At 41.4% G+C, this 15,265-nt stretch overlaps 1 protein-coding gene across 4 annotated transcripts in view; it reads right to left on the bottom strand.

Annotated features, from left to right (window-relative positions):
* The window catches only part of LOC121855814 (zinc finger and BTB domain-containing protein 17-like), a 141,118-nt gene that overhangs the window by 29,327 nt on the left and 96,526 nt on the right, over positions 1-15,265 (bottom strand). The window contains exon 1 of one of the 4 annotated variants that reach the window (XM_042350928.1): positions 678-954. The exons of the other annotated variants lie outside the window; for them this stretch is intronic. The gene's annotated coding sequence lies outside the window, so the exon portion shown is untranslated. Of the gene's footprint in view, positions 1-677; positions 955-15,265 lie in introns of those variants that run through there. 4 annotated transcript variants of the gene reach the window in all.

The following is a 15,265-nucleotide window of genomic DNA, read 5'->3' as shown; positions in this document are numbered from 1 at the left end:
TACTGGGTGGTAGTGTTTACTGCGGTGGTAGTGTTGTACTGGGTGGTGGTGTGGTACTGGGTGATAGTAGTGTGGTGTACTGGGTGATGGTAAGGTACTGGGTGATGGTAGTGTTGTACTGCGGTGGTAGTGTTGTACTGGGTGGTGGTAGTGTGGTACCGTGGTGGTAGTGTTGTACTGGGTGATGGTAGTGTTGTACTGGGTGATGGTAGTGTTGTACTGGGGGTGGTAGTGTTGTACTGGTGGTGGTAGTGTGGTACTGGGTGATAGTAGTGTGGTACTGGGTGATAGTAGTGTGGTACTGGGTGATAGTAGTGTGGTACTGGGTGATAGTAGTGTGGTACTGGGTGATGGTAGTGTTGTACTGGGTGGTGGTAGTGTTGTACTGGGTGGTGGTAGTGTGGTTCTGTGTGGTGGTAGTGTTGTACTGGGTGATGGTAGTGTGGTACTGGGTGTGAGGACGAAGTGAAGATGTACGTCACACACACACACACACACACACATTAGCGCACGGAACATTACAACTGCCGCTGGTCGAGTAAGTCGTACACACGCCGGCACTCCAATACTTGTCTTCACTGACGCTGTACAGTCCACTTACGTCATTTCTTATTATGACTTCCAAGTATTTGTTTTCATTATCCGTAACCACAACAAGAACCGCCGCAGCGTATTACCTGTGTTCACATTCACTTTTCTGGCACTATCTTCACGACACTGTCACAGCGGCCCCTGTGTCGGGGGGTGTCAAGACGGTGTTGGTGTATGGGTGGTGCAGGACCCTTGTTGAGCCAGCGTAGTGTTTGATGTTACGGTGGTGAGCATGAGACTACGGTGGCAGGCGGTGACACAAGACGGTGCGGTGTGTTAGTGTGTGTGTGTGTATTGGTCCGGCAGCGGTGGAGGAGCCCTGCCAGTCGGCACTACTGTAAGAGAGCGAGTGAGGCTGGCCCGCTGATACCCCAACCCTGATATCTGATATCGACCGATACTGAGCACGCCGCATCCCGACCCCTTCACCTGACCACGGATTCGGTTTCATCAGTCCGAACACACTACGGTTCTGTGTCACGCCTGTATTTTGAAAGTACATGTTAAGTGTTTGGTAAGTTTTTCGCGCAATTTTACGTATTACTACAAGAATAAAGTTCAATTAATAATAATATTAAATGTCAGATGGGCAATCGGATTCCTGAACCGATATCTACGAACTGGCGGCAAAGTTTTAGTTCCATGGAAAACCTAGATGGTCGTGGCGGGCAGCCGGGGCAAGTGTGTGTTAACCAACCTCCTCCGTAAGGCTGGTGCTCTAATGATGATTACTTGGTCAATTAATCCTAACCCACACAACAGACGGGGGGCCGTGCTATGTGGGCGCCGCATCTCCTCTGGTGGTGGTGATGCTTGCCGGGTTGTCTGATAGCGGTGATAGTGCATCAGATAACTACACCGGGATTATAGTAAACGTTCCTTGTGTCGTCCCTTCAACTCACCGACGAGGACAAGTTACACGGGTTGATGATATTGATATTACGACACACACACACACACACACACACACACACACACACACACACACACACACTATTCACCCAATAACGTAAATTAAGAGAAAAGTTTCCTAAGTCTTTGCTCTACCATCTGCTGTGAGTGTGTGAGGTTGTTAGGGTCTGGGGGACATGTTATAAAGCTTTGTCTGGTAATTGTTGTTTACCTCCGCCATGCCAACAGGAGTTCCACACATGATATTAGTTTTATTACATACCGTTATAATGCATACAACAACTGTTATAATGAATACAATAACAACCGTTACAATGAATACAATGATAACCGTTATAATGCATACAATGACAACCGTTATAATGAATACAATGATAACCGTTATAATGCATACAATAACCGTTATAATGAATACAATGATAACCGTTATAATGAATACAATGACAACCGTTATAATGCATACAAAAACAGCCGTTATAATGCATACAATGACAACCGTTATAATGCATACAATGACAACCGTTACAATGTATACAATAACAACCGTTATAATGCATACAATGACGACCGTTATAATGCATAAAGACAACCGTTATAATGCATACAATGGCAACTGTTATAATGAATACAATGACAACCGTTATAATACATACAATGACAACCGTTATAATGAATACGACAACCGTTATAATGCATACAATAACAACCGTTATAATTGCATACAATGACAACCGCTATAATGAATACAATGATAACCGTTATAATGCACACAATAACAACCGTCATAATGCATACAATGACAACCGTTATAATGCATACAATGGCAACTGTTATAATGAATACAATGACAACCGTTATAATACATACAATGACCACCGTTATAATGAATACAACCGTTATAATGCATACAATAACAACCGTTATAATGCATACAATAACAACCGTTATAATTGCATACAATGACAACCGCTATAATGAATACAATGATAACCGTTATAATGCACACAATAACAACCGTCATAATGCATACAATGACAACCGTTATAATGCATGCAATAACAACCGTTATAATGCATACAATAACAACCGTTATAATGAATACGACAACCGTCATAATGCATACAATAACAACCGTTATAATGCAAACAATGACAACCGTCATAATGCATACAATGACAACCGCTATAATGCATACAATGACAACCGTTATAATGCATACAATGACAACTGCTATAATGAAAACAATGACAACCGTTATGATGAATACAATGACAACCGTGATGAAAAAGCCGTGAAACTTCCACTCTGAGAACCATTTACCAATCAGATCTACAGTACAACACCTTCCTAAAACTAATCCAAACTTAACGTAATACAAACTAATCCTAACTTATTACCTAACCTAAACTAATCCTAACTTATTACCTAACCTAAACTAATCCTATGTTATTACCTAACCTAATCCTAACTTATTACCTAACCGAACCTAATCCTAACTTATTACCTAACCTCAACTAATCCTAACTTATTACCTAACCTAATCCTAACTTATTACCTAACCGAACCTAATCCTAACTTATTACCTAACCGAACCTAATCCTAACTTATTACCTAACCGAACCTAATCCTAACTTATTACCTAACCTAAACTAATCCTATCTTAATACCTAACCTAATCCTAACTTATTACCTAACCGAACCTAATCCTAACTTATTACCTAACCTAAACTAATCCTAACTTATTACCGAACCTAAACTAATCCTAACGTAACGTAACGAAAGCCAGCCACGAGTTATTAGGTTATAAGTTGAGGAAATGTTAAGTTGGATATGTTTACAATATTGTTAGAATTACTGTAGGTTAAGTCTTTATTTTTACAACTAAATATCCAGGGGAGATCACACAGGCATTTGTTGTTACATCTACTCACTAAGGCTCCTCTTACTACAGATTGCAGGTATGTGAAGTAGGATAATTATCATGTAAAGCAGGATAATTACTATGTGAAGCAGGATAATTACTATATGAAGAAGGATAATTACTATGTGAAACAGGATTATTATTATGTGAAGCAGGATAATTACTATGTGAAGCAGGATAATTACTATATGAAGAAGGATAATTACTATGTGAAACAGGATAATTATTGTGAAGCAGGATAATTACTATGTGAAACAGGATAATTACTATGTGAAACAGGATAATTACTATGTGAAACAGGATAATTACTATGTGAAACAGGATAATTACTATGTGAAGCAGGATAATTACTATGTGGTATGTGAAGCAGGAGAATTACTATGTGGTATGGATGATGATATTGTTGTCAAAATCCATGTTAAACTGCACAATGCCATGCCCGTTACTACAGTACATATTCTGTATTTAATTTGTGTAAGTGCTGTAGGAAACCTATATTTGTACGAGGTCTTCCTGTAGAGAGAAGGAAGGATGTTTTGTCAAGATGTTCAAAATTTCATCTCGTGAGACTAGGGCAGTCAAGTGAGGATCTATGGAGTGAAGTGACAGATCATTCATTAATGTGTAAAAGCAAATAATTGGTGCTAGTGGGAAGCCTTGTGGTACCCCGGCGTTGATAGAATTATAATTTACACAATACGTTTGGATTAATTTTTTAATAAGTTAAGAATAAGATAAAGGTTAGGGTTAGTTTGGTGTTAAGTAAAGTTAGGTTTGGTTAGGTTTAAATCATGGCTAAAAGGATCAATTGCCATATGCTTAAGAACTATTTAGAGAGAGAGAGGGAGATAGTACATGTCACACTTTCTTGTTGAAGGAGGTACTGTGTTCGGTGAGCGTGTGGTGGACCTCCATTGTAACGTGAGTCCCTTGGTGAAATTGATGATGTCAATAATGAACGCAATAATGAACGCAGGTGGTGTTGACTGTGTGGGCGGTGATAAGCCACCTTAATATCCACATCGTTAGTGACAAGTTTTTGTTGTTGAGTTAGTGGCGGCAAACATCCCCGCCAAACAGTATTTTATAGACTTAAATTGAGATGAATAATTAGGAAAATTATGATAAAAGATAAGTAATGGATTTGTAGTCGACTTAAGAAACAACCATAGTTACAACTCAGTGAACAACACGTGGTCTACCTACTCCCCATAACTGGATGAACTGAATCAAGTGTTGTTTGAATGGATGTTCCTGTAAAATACTTTCTTCACCACCAGCCGCCACACCGCTTCTTGCCACACAACTGTCGGCTAGTAATGACAGTGAATTCTACTGTATGTAACAACCATAAAGAGATACTGTATGTACTGTACACCCCCACAGCTGGTGAGGCCCAACACAAAGTTTCTACACAGTTACCGTACACACGCAGGGGCGCGGCGATACAGTACAGGAGGGGAAATAAAATATACGATCTAAATTACTGCCATAAATCTTACCAACAACGGAGAATTATAACTTCCAAAACTCATCAAATAAATAATGCCAGACGACAATTTTCCTTCCTGTCGAGTTCATCAATGTGTAGATTTATTGGCTCATCAATATACTGTATATGTTGGGCTCATGGCCGATTTCGTTCACTGAGCGAAAAACCCCGGCTACAACGCAATTTGTACACAATATTATTAGCAGAACGCAATCTGAACTAACCTAACCCAACCCCTTGATCGCGTTCTGGCAAAATAACTATTGCCACATCGCATTGTGAACACTTGGCACTCACAAAACCATACTATAATTATTTCAAGTTCTGGAAGGTTGAGACCGCTCATAACTCGTTATGCCTGTTTTAGAAGAGCCCACAACGCGAATTTCGCTTTCTAGTAATAATATTGTGTACAAATTGTGTTGTAGTCGGAATTTTTCGCTCAGTGAGCGAAATCGGCCTTTGAGTCCAACATATACTGTACACTTATTGCACATATTGATATTTTCGATATTAAACTTGAAGCAAATTCGATATAACGAATGGAAAAATATAAGAGTTTTGGACACAATGATCATCCACTAACTGTAGGAATATTACCACGTTTATGAAGGCCTTATTCGTGTATGGTCTACACTGGTGCATCACCTCCCCTGCCTGTACCCCCCATCAACCTGCTCACGAGGTTTATTCCCCCACTAGGTAATGTATTTATTCTCGACTAATACTGTACACCAAATATACTGAATCTGTTATTGATATTGAAACAATTTATTTAGCTGGAAAAATACAGATAGAGAGTGGACAATAATAACAATATTGACATGGCTTGAGTCAATTGAGAGCCTGAGCCCTCTTGTAGGCACCAGATATATACTGTCCATTTAACTCAAGGAAGCATTATGTAACATTTAGAATCATCTGGAATAGTATAAGTAACATGGGGTTAGTAGATACATATAAGGAAGCTACCACGATTATCCCTTATATATATTACAGCAGAGTTGATACATATGGTAAATGAGGGAAGCAATAAAATATGGGTTATGTTCAGGTGAAACAAGGGGACAGAGTCAGGATAATGGCTTGACGGTAAATATTATAATGGTGATTTCCATTTACGTGACAATATGGTTATGATGGTACAATAAGTGTTGCAAAAATATTAATATGTACTTGGACAATGGATATTTTTTAAAGGGATTATTTAAAGGAACGGAGGAAAGAAAATAACTAGTCCCTTATAGGTGTGGCGAGTCCCAGGTTCGGATTAATACCCAATTCCAGATGAACACAACAGTTGCTCACTAGATCAGCTTTGTCACCCTTATGTCCGAGGGTTGGCGACCACAGCCCTCCTTTTTAAACTTATTCGAACTTTATTTCATCGCTTGTTTTCTCCCCATTGACCCCGACATCACTGGCCCTCCTACCCATTAATATCAGTATTTTATTCAACTTACCAATATTCTGCAATTATATGGAAAATTAACTATTCTGTGTTGATCTTCGATAATTTCCGCACGTGGGGAGGTAAAAATTAACATGTTAAACCCACTGGTAGCATTAATATCAGAGAAAGAACAAGAAAAAGATTACAACAATTCAGTGACACCCCTGCTGCCATCACGCTGCATGACGTCACGTGGCGAGGGGCGTTATGTACTGGACCTGTTCATTTGTTGAGTTTCCTTTATGATAATTTATGACCATTGCGTTTCACAAGATCATTTTTGCTCCCCCCCCAAGTACGGAAATTATCACAGGCCACTACTCACAGTCATGTCTCCAGTCACCATCAACCGTCTACTCACACAGTCACGTCTCCAGTCACCATCAACTGTCTACTCACACAGTCATGTCTCCAGTCACCATCAACTGTCTACTCACACAGTCATGTCTCCAGTCACCATCAACTGCCTACTCACAATCATGTCTCCAGTCACCATCAACTGTCTACTCACACAGTCATGTCTCCAGTCACCATCAACTGTCTACTCACACAGTCATGTCTCAGTCACCATCAACTGTCTACTCACACAGTCATGTCTCCAGTCACCATCAACTGTCTACTCACACAGTCATGTCTCCAGTCACCATCAACTGTCTACTCACACAGTCATATCTCCAGTCACCATCAACTGTCTACTCACTGTCATGTCTCAGTCACCATCAACTGTCTACTCACAGTCATGTCTCCAGTCATCAACTGTCTCTCACAGTCATGTCTCAGTCTGTCAACTGTCTGCGTCATGTCTCCATGTATTAGTCTGTCACATTAATGTTATATAAATATGGGCTAAGGACATATATTCATTATATACATTCTATCACCCAGACTATTGAGCATAAAGCTACATAAACATTTGTTGTGTCACACCTCCATAAACATTTGTTCTGTCACACCTCCATAAACATTTGTTCTGTCACACCTCCATAAACATTTGTCACACCTCCATAACATTTGTTGTCACACCTCCATAAACATTTGTTCTGTCACACCTCCATAAACATTTTGTTCTGTCACAGCTTCATAAACATTTGTTCTGTCACACCTCCATAACATTTGTTCTGTCACACCTCCATAAACATTTGTTCTGTCACACCTCCATAAACATTTGTTCTGTCACAGCTACATAAACATTTGTTCTGTCACAGCTACATAAACATTTGTTGTGTCACACCTCCATAAACATTTGTTCTGTCACACCTCCATAAACATTTGTTCTGTCACACCTCCATAAACATTTGTTCTGTCACACCTCCATAAACATTTGTTCTGTCACAGCTACATAAACATTTGTTGTGTCACACCTCCATAAACATTTGTTCTGTCACACCTCCATAAACATTTGTTCTGTCACACCTCCATAAACATTTGTTCTGTCACACACCTCACACTCCTATAAACATTTGTTGTTGGTCACACCTCCATAAACATTTGTTGTGTCACACCTCCATAAACATTTGTTGTGTCACACCTCCATAAACATTTGTTGTGTCACACCTCCATAAACATTTGTTCTGTCACACCTCCATAAACATTTGTTCTGTCACAGCTACATAAACATTTGTTCTGTCACACCTCCATAAACATTTGTTCTGTCACACCTCCATAAACATTTGTTCTGTCACACCTCCATAAACATTTGTTCTGTCACACCTCCATAAACATTTGTTGTGTCACACCTCCATAAACATTTGTTGTGTCACACCTCCATAAACATTTGTTCTGTCACACCTCCATAAACATTTGTTGTGTCACACCTCCATAAATCTACACACTCAGCCCTCAGTGTGTAGTCGGCTGTTTAGATAATGTCTGTGTTGAAGGATCGGTTACTCTCCAATCACCAGACTCAAGAGAGTACTGTGCAGCCAGTTCCCACAGTTCACAGCTTGACACGATACTCTAAAGTCGTGTCGTGAGACCAGCTCTCCAGGCTGTACCTCTCTCTAATTATATCAGCTAATTACAAGCTAATAGCTAATGCTCATTAGTCTGTCAATACCAAATAATTGTACAGATGTGACTACCCAATATAACTAGAAAATCACCATGTGTGTTTACATTAAACCAAGGAACAACGAGTGAAGAGAACATTACCTGTGTGTCTTGTTTGACTTACAAGCTAAGATAATTACAAGTACAACCCAGGACAGCTGTGACGATTTCAACTATCAACCAATCGACGACTGTATCAAAGGTGACACGCCGTGAAATTACCTAATATCTCACTCAGCTGCATCAAAGGTACCAGCGACTAACCTACACTCGTTCAGGCAAGTGTTAACAAGTGAGATAGTTCAATATCATACCACACATAAAACATTCAGTCATCAACTGTCTACTCACAGTCATGTCTCCAGTCATCAACTGTCTACTCACTCAGTCATGTCTCCAGTCATCAACTCTCTACTCACTCAGTCATGTCTCCAGTCATCAACTCTCTACTCACTCAGTCATGTCTCCAGTCATCAACTGTCTACTCACTCAGTCATGTCTCCAGTCATCAACTCTCTACTCACTCAGTCATGTCTCCAGTCATCAACTGTCTACTCACTCAGTCATGTCTCCAGTCATCAACTCTCTACTCACTCAGTCATGTCTCCAGTCATCAACCGTCTACTCACACAGTCATGTCTCCAGTCACCAACCGTCTACTCACACAGTCATGTCTCCAGTCATCAACTGTCTACTCACACAGTCATGTCTCAGTATCAACTGTCTACTCTCATGTCTCCAGTCATCAACTGTCTACTCACACAGTCATGTTCCAGTCATCAACTGTCTACTCACACAGTCATGTCTCAGTCATCAACTGTCTACTCACTCAGTCATGTCTCCAGTCATCAACTCTCTACTCACTCAGTCATGTCTCCAGTCATCAACTCTCTACACACTCAGTCATGTCTCCAGTCATCAACTGTCTACTCACTCAGTCATGTCTCCAGTCATCAACTCTCTACTCACTCAGTCATGTCTCCAGTCATCAACTGTCTACTCACTCAGTCATGTCTCCAGTCATCAACTGTCTACTCACTCAGTCATGTCTCCAGTCATCAACTCTCTACTCACTCAGTCATGTCTCCAGTCATCAACTCTCTACTCACACAGTCATGTCCAGTCATCAACTCTCTACTCACACAGTCATGTCTCCAGTCATCAACTCTACTCACACAGTCATGTCTCCAGTCATCAACTCTCTACTCACACAGTCATGTCTCCAGTCATCAACTCTCTACTCAGTCACAGTCATCAACTCTACTCACTCAGTCATTCCAGTCATCAACTCTCTACTCACTCAGTCATGTCTCCAGTCATCAACTCTCTACTCACTCAGTCATGTCTCCAGTCATCAACTCTCTACTCACTCAGTCATGTCTCCAGTCATCAACTGTCTACTCACTCAGTCATGTCTCCAGTCATCAACTCTCTACTCACTCAGTCATGTCTCCAGTCATCAACTGTCTACTCACTCAGTCATGTCTCCAGTCATCAACTGTCTACTCACTCAGTCATGTCTCCAGTCATCAACTCTCTACTCACTCAGTCATGTCTCCAGTCATCAACTGTCTACTCACAATATTGTTTAGCCGTTTAATTCTTTTTAATTTATTTGCCCCAGATGTTTTATGTCGCCTCACTTCCTCCAGGCACTGTGCAGTTGTCAGTTGGTCTACAGTAAAAGTCTTCCTGTATTTTATCATTATTTCTTGTCATTCATTCCATTTGTTTTATTTCTTGTTCTTCAGTTCCTTCCTCGACACAACTCCTTTGTCTTCACCTTCCTATAATACCACCGATCTTTACCCTGTTAACTACCTCTACCGAGACCCATAGTTTACCCTCCCTCACACTGGTAAACAACCTTCCACCCTGGCAATGTCTGTCTCTCACTCAGGAAATATTTTTGGCTGGAACAGACAAACACGCTCTTATGACAATATTTTCACCATCCTTCAGTCTTGTCTAATGCTGGCACCATCACCGTGTTGTTTTCTTTATAGGTCAACTAACTTTCTGTTGTTCCATCTTTATTAATAAACTCATGTACTGTACTGTATGTGGTCCTACTTCTCTCCTCTGGTAATAAATATTTCATTATATAAAATAGTCATTAATATTCACAGTTTCCTCTGCCGCCTTTTGATAGTTATAAAACATTACATGAAGGTAATGTGGTGTAATAATCAACATCTCAGGTACTTTTCTTCAGGATAACTCATAACTAGGTAGGGTTAGGTTAGGTTCTGTGAGAAGATTAATGCTATCTCCTCAAGTTTTATCTGAGTAACTTAGTCTAACGTAATGTATATTACGTAACTTTACCAGACTTAACCATACCATAACATATATATTCATGTTCTAATAAACGGAAAATATTCCCAGGTATTTTACAAATTGCCTGATTCAACAGACTGTGTGTAACATTTACACGACGTGTGGAGGAGGTACAGTATGTGATGAGCAACAAGTCCCTCCAAATAATGTAAGTTTCTTACTCATCAGAGATGTTGGGTAATACTGTACGTATATCACAAACGTTAATACGAAGCGACTAGGTTAATCTTACACTCAAAAAGGGGAATAGGCAGAAAGAGATAAAAGATAAGACATTAAAAATGAAAACTCTCAAAGCAAGACCAAGTCTAGAGGGTGAGATTAATGATGGACACAGATGTGAAATCAATGCTGTGATTCAGATGGTACAGTAATGACTCACACTGCACCGTGTCTCCCAGCAAGCCTTCCACACGGGGTGTGGTGTTTACCTCGTCTACCTAACACAAGTGACGCATTTTGTTCGACGAACAAGGTTGTGACTAATTACCAGTGCAGTAATGACAGACCTTGACCTCTCTTAGGCACGATATACAGTACACACCACCTAAGTCATCAACGGCAAAATATCTGAGGAAGGTTAAGTTCCTATGAAGAAATGTGACGGGAAGACAGGACACCTTCACTCACTCACTATACTGAGAGATAGTGAAAGTGAATGTTGTGACATACGGTGAAGCTCCTCACCACCGTCTTCCCAAACTCACTTGGTAATATTCAATGATAAAACACTCACTATAAACCCCTTAACTGATGTGAACTCTCATGTATGTTACTCGGTAACTGAATCTATATCATTATGAATAAAGTCAATTTTATAGTTAAGGATGACTTGCATACATATTACTCTATTCTGATGACCTCACCTCCAGCTGTGAGGGAGTGAGCAGCGGTTATATGTAAACACCGTGTGGGAGGAAACGATATATGGGTCACCAGATATAAGACACTATTAACTGAATCATGACCAACTCTCTCTCACACGATACAATTTTCCCTTACTAATACAAACTACTGTACACTCTCATTAAGACAGTGCAGCACAGTACTATTACAAGCACACAAATGAACAGGGTCTGTACCATTGCCATTACAACACCGCCACCACTACCATACAACTGTACCTGAACAACCACCCTGGGAGGATGAGAGTGTGTTTGCCAGGAGCTTGGATGGGTGATATATTACACAAGATGGACAATATCTTGTCTAGTAATGGGAACAAACCCATTATCTGCCTCAGTGCAGGAGGCAATGATATTGGCCGGTGTAGGAGTGAGGAGCTCCTTGATAAGTTCAAGACAGCTATAGAACGTATTAGGGTGAAGGGAGGGATCCCTATCATATGTGGTGTCCTGTCTAGAAGGAGAGTTGGCAATGGATGGTTGTCAAGGGCAGTTGGTGTCAACGGCAGTCTTGACAAATATTGCAAGTCAATATCAGTCCCATTCGTTGACAACTGGGACAACTTTTACGGGAGAAGGGACCTTTATGCTAGGGATGGGGTGCATCTGTCTAGGGACGGGGTGGCAACCCTGGATGGCTGTCTCGAGAGGGCAGTTCAAAAGATGTTCAAGTCTTTAAACTGCTAGGGGAACATGTGAGCACGGGGGTCGAGGAGACTGCAGTGGGAGCGGGGAGACAAAACGAAAGGTTACATAGAAATATGTGTTTGGAACGCGACAAAGAGAGGACTCAGATCACGACTAACTTAAATGTCTACTACGCAAACAGTAGGAATATGGGAAATGAAATAGACGAAATCAAGGCGTTGGTATGAACAGAAAAAATTATATAATAGCATTCACCGAAACATGGATAAACTTACTCACGTGAGTTACTTGTCGAATACCAAATTAAAGGCTACAAATTATTTCATACCGATAGGCAGATTAAGAAAGGAGGCAGAGTAGCAATCTATGTCAGGGATAATTTGAAGTAAGGAATAAATAAGTGAATAAAAACTGAATTGAATTCAGAAACAATTTGGATAGAATTAACCGATGGTAAGAAAAATTAATCACAGGAGAAATATATAGACCTCCCATCTTGATAAAGTTAATGAGCAACTTACTTGGGATGAATTACTCAGGGCCTGTAAACATAGCTAAGTCTGTATAGTAGACGACTTTAGTTAAATAGATTGGACCGACCTTACGGGTAACTCAGAATCAGAGGCTATTTCTTAAAACAGTACAGGACTGTTTCCTAAGTCAACGCTGGATAGCTTCAAACATAGGTTGGACGGGGGTTGGGTATGGACCAATAGGCCCGCTGCAGTTTCCTCCATTCTTAAGTTCTTATGGTACAACAACCCCATCACTACCACACAACTGTACCTGAACAACCACCCTACCATGGAACAACACCCCCCACCACTACCACACAACTGTACCTGAACAACCACCCTACCATGGAACAACACCCCCCCCCACCACTACCACACAACTGTACCTGAACAACCACCCTACCATGGTACAACACCAATAAGCAGTGCACGCATGAACGCAGGTTGCCGTACGCATCAAGACTTCTGGGAGACCGATAAGCCGTTATCTACAAAGACAGTACACAATGGCTTGGGGGACTCCTCATTGAATATATAATCAGTGATTACTAGTGGCGTTATCACAGGACCACTTATATGAAATTGTAGTAATGAAGTGGAAAGATAACTCCGTCTGCTCTTACCAATGTGTTCCCGCGCGCCTGCTGTTTACCGACCCACCACGCCTCTACTAACTCGACCCCCGAGAGAGAGAGAGAGTCGTCGTCGTCGTCGTCATCATCATCATCATCATCATCATCATCATCATCACGCCGTATCAATCCACTGTTGGGGTTGAAGAAGGTCCCTTTTCCTCCCTGAGCCCTACAAATCTTCCCTGAGCCCTCCCTGCCTGCCTACTGATGAGCACCTGCAGCACACTGGGTGGTTTCCTCTATCCCTCCGTCGTTTGATCTCCTTCACCTTATATATTTATCTTCAAGGATTACATCAAGGATCTCTCTGGTTCACTTCTGACACCTTCTACTGGCTATATGGTCAACCCAGCGCCATCTTGGTTCCTTATACCGGGAAATATATCATATTGGGAGATCTTGCCTCAGTTGTTTCCCTCCTTCCTTGTACCCAGTTTCCCTCTGCCACAGAAGGACATGTTTCCTTTCTGTGTATAAGTCAGTTTTCCAATGGTATTCCAGGTCTAATGTTGTCTCTATTTTCGTCTAACTAATACTTATCACGACCCGGTGTTCCAATGTATACTCCATGACCAAGACCCGGTGTTCCTATGTATACTCCATGACCAAGACCCGGTGTTCCAATGTATACTCCATGACCAAGACCCGGTGTTCCAATGTATCCTTCATGACCAAGACCCGGTGTTCCAATGTATCCTCCATGACCAAGACCCGGTGTTCCAATGTATACTCCATGACCAAGACCCGGTGTTCCTATGTATACTCCATGACCAAGACCCGGTGTTCCAATGTATACCATGACCAAGACCCGGTGTTCCTATGTATACTCTATGACCAAGGACCTGGTGTTCCTATGTATACTCCATGACCAAGACCCGGTGTCTTATGTATACCCATGACCAAGACCTGGTGTTCCTATGTATATCTATATGACCAAGACCCGGTGTCTATATGGTTCCATGACCAAGACCCGGTGTCTTTAAGTGTATACTCCATGACCAAGACCCGGTGTTCTATGTATACTTATGACCAAGACCCGGTGTTCCAATATACTCTATGACCAAGACCCGGTGTTCCTTTAAGTGTATACCCATGACCGCACCCGGTGTTCCTATGTATCACCTATGACCACGACCCGTTGTTCCTATGTATACTCCAAGACCAAGACCCGGTAAGTGTTCTATGTATACTCCATGACCAAGACCCGGTGTTCCTATGTATACCCATGACTAAGACCCGGTGTTCCTAAGGTATAATTTATGACCAAGACCCGGTGTTCCTATGCATACTCCATGACCAAGACCCGGTGTTCCTATGTATACTCTATGACCACGACCCGGTGTTCCTATGTATCCTCCATGTCCAAGACCCGGTGTCTTATGTATACTCCATGACCAAGATCCAGGTTCATGTATACTCCATGACCAAGACCTGGTGTCTTGGCGTATACCCATGTCCAAGACCCGTGTCTTTATGTATATCTACGACCAAGACCCTATGTTCCTATGTATACCCGATGACTAAGACCTGGTGTCTTATGTATAATTCTATGTCCAACATCCGGTGTTCCTACTATGTATACTCCATGACCAAGACCCGGTGTTCCTATGTATACACCATGACCAAGACCCGGTGTTCCTATGTATACTCCATGACCAAGACCTGGTGTTCCCACTATGTATACTCCATGACCAAGACCCGGTGTTCCTACTATGTATATGCCACGACCCGGTGTTCCTATGTATACTCCATGACCAAGACCCGGTGTTCCTATGTATACACCATGACCAAGACCCGGTGT

This window comes from Homarus americanus, unplaced genomic scaffold (assembly GCF_018991925.1).
Source record: "Homarus americanus isolate GMGI-L3 unplaced genomic scaffold, GMGI_Hamer_2.0 scaffold14072, whole genome shotgun sequence".
Lineage (NCBI taxonomy): Eukaryota > Metazoa > Arthropoda > Malacostraca > Decapoda > Nephropidae > Homarus > Homarus americanus.
This window is presented reverse-complemented; position numbering and strand designations above follow the sequence as displayed.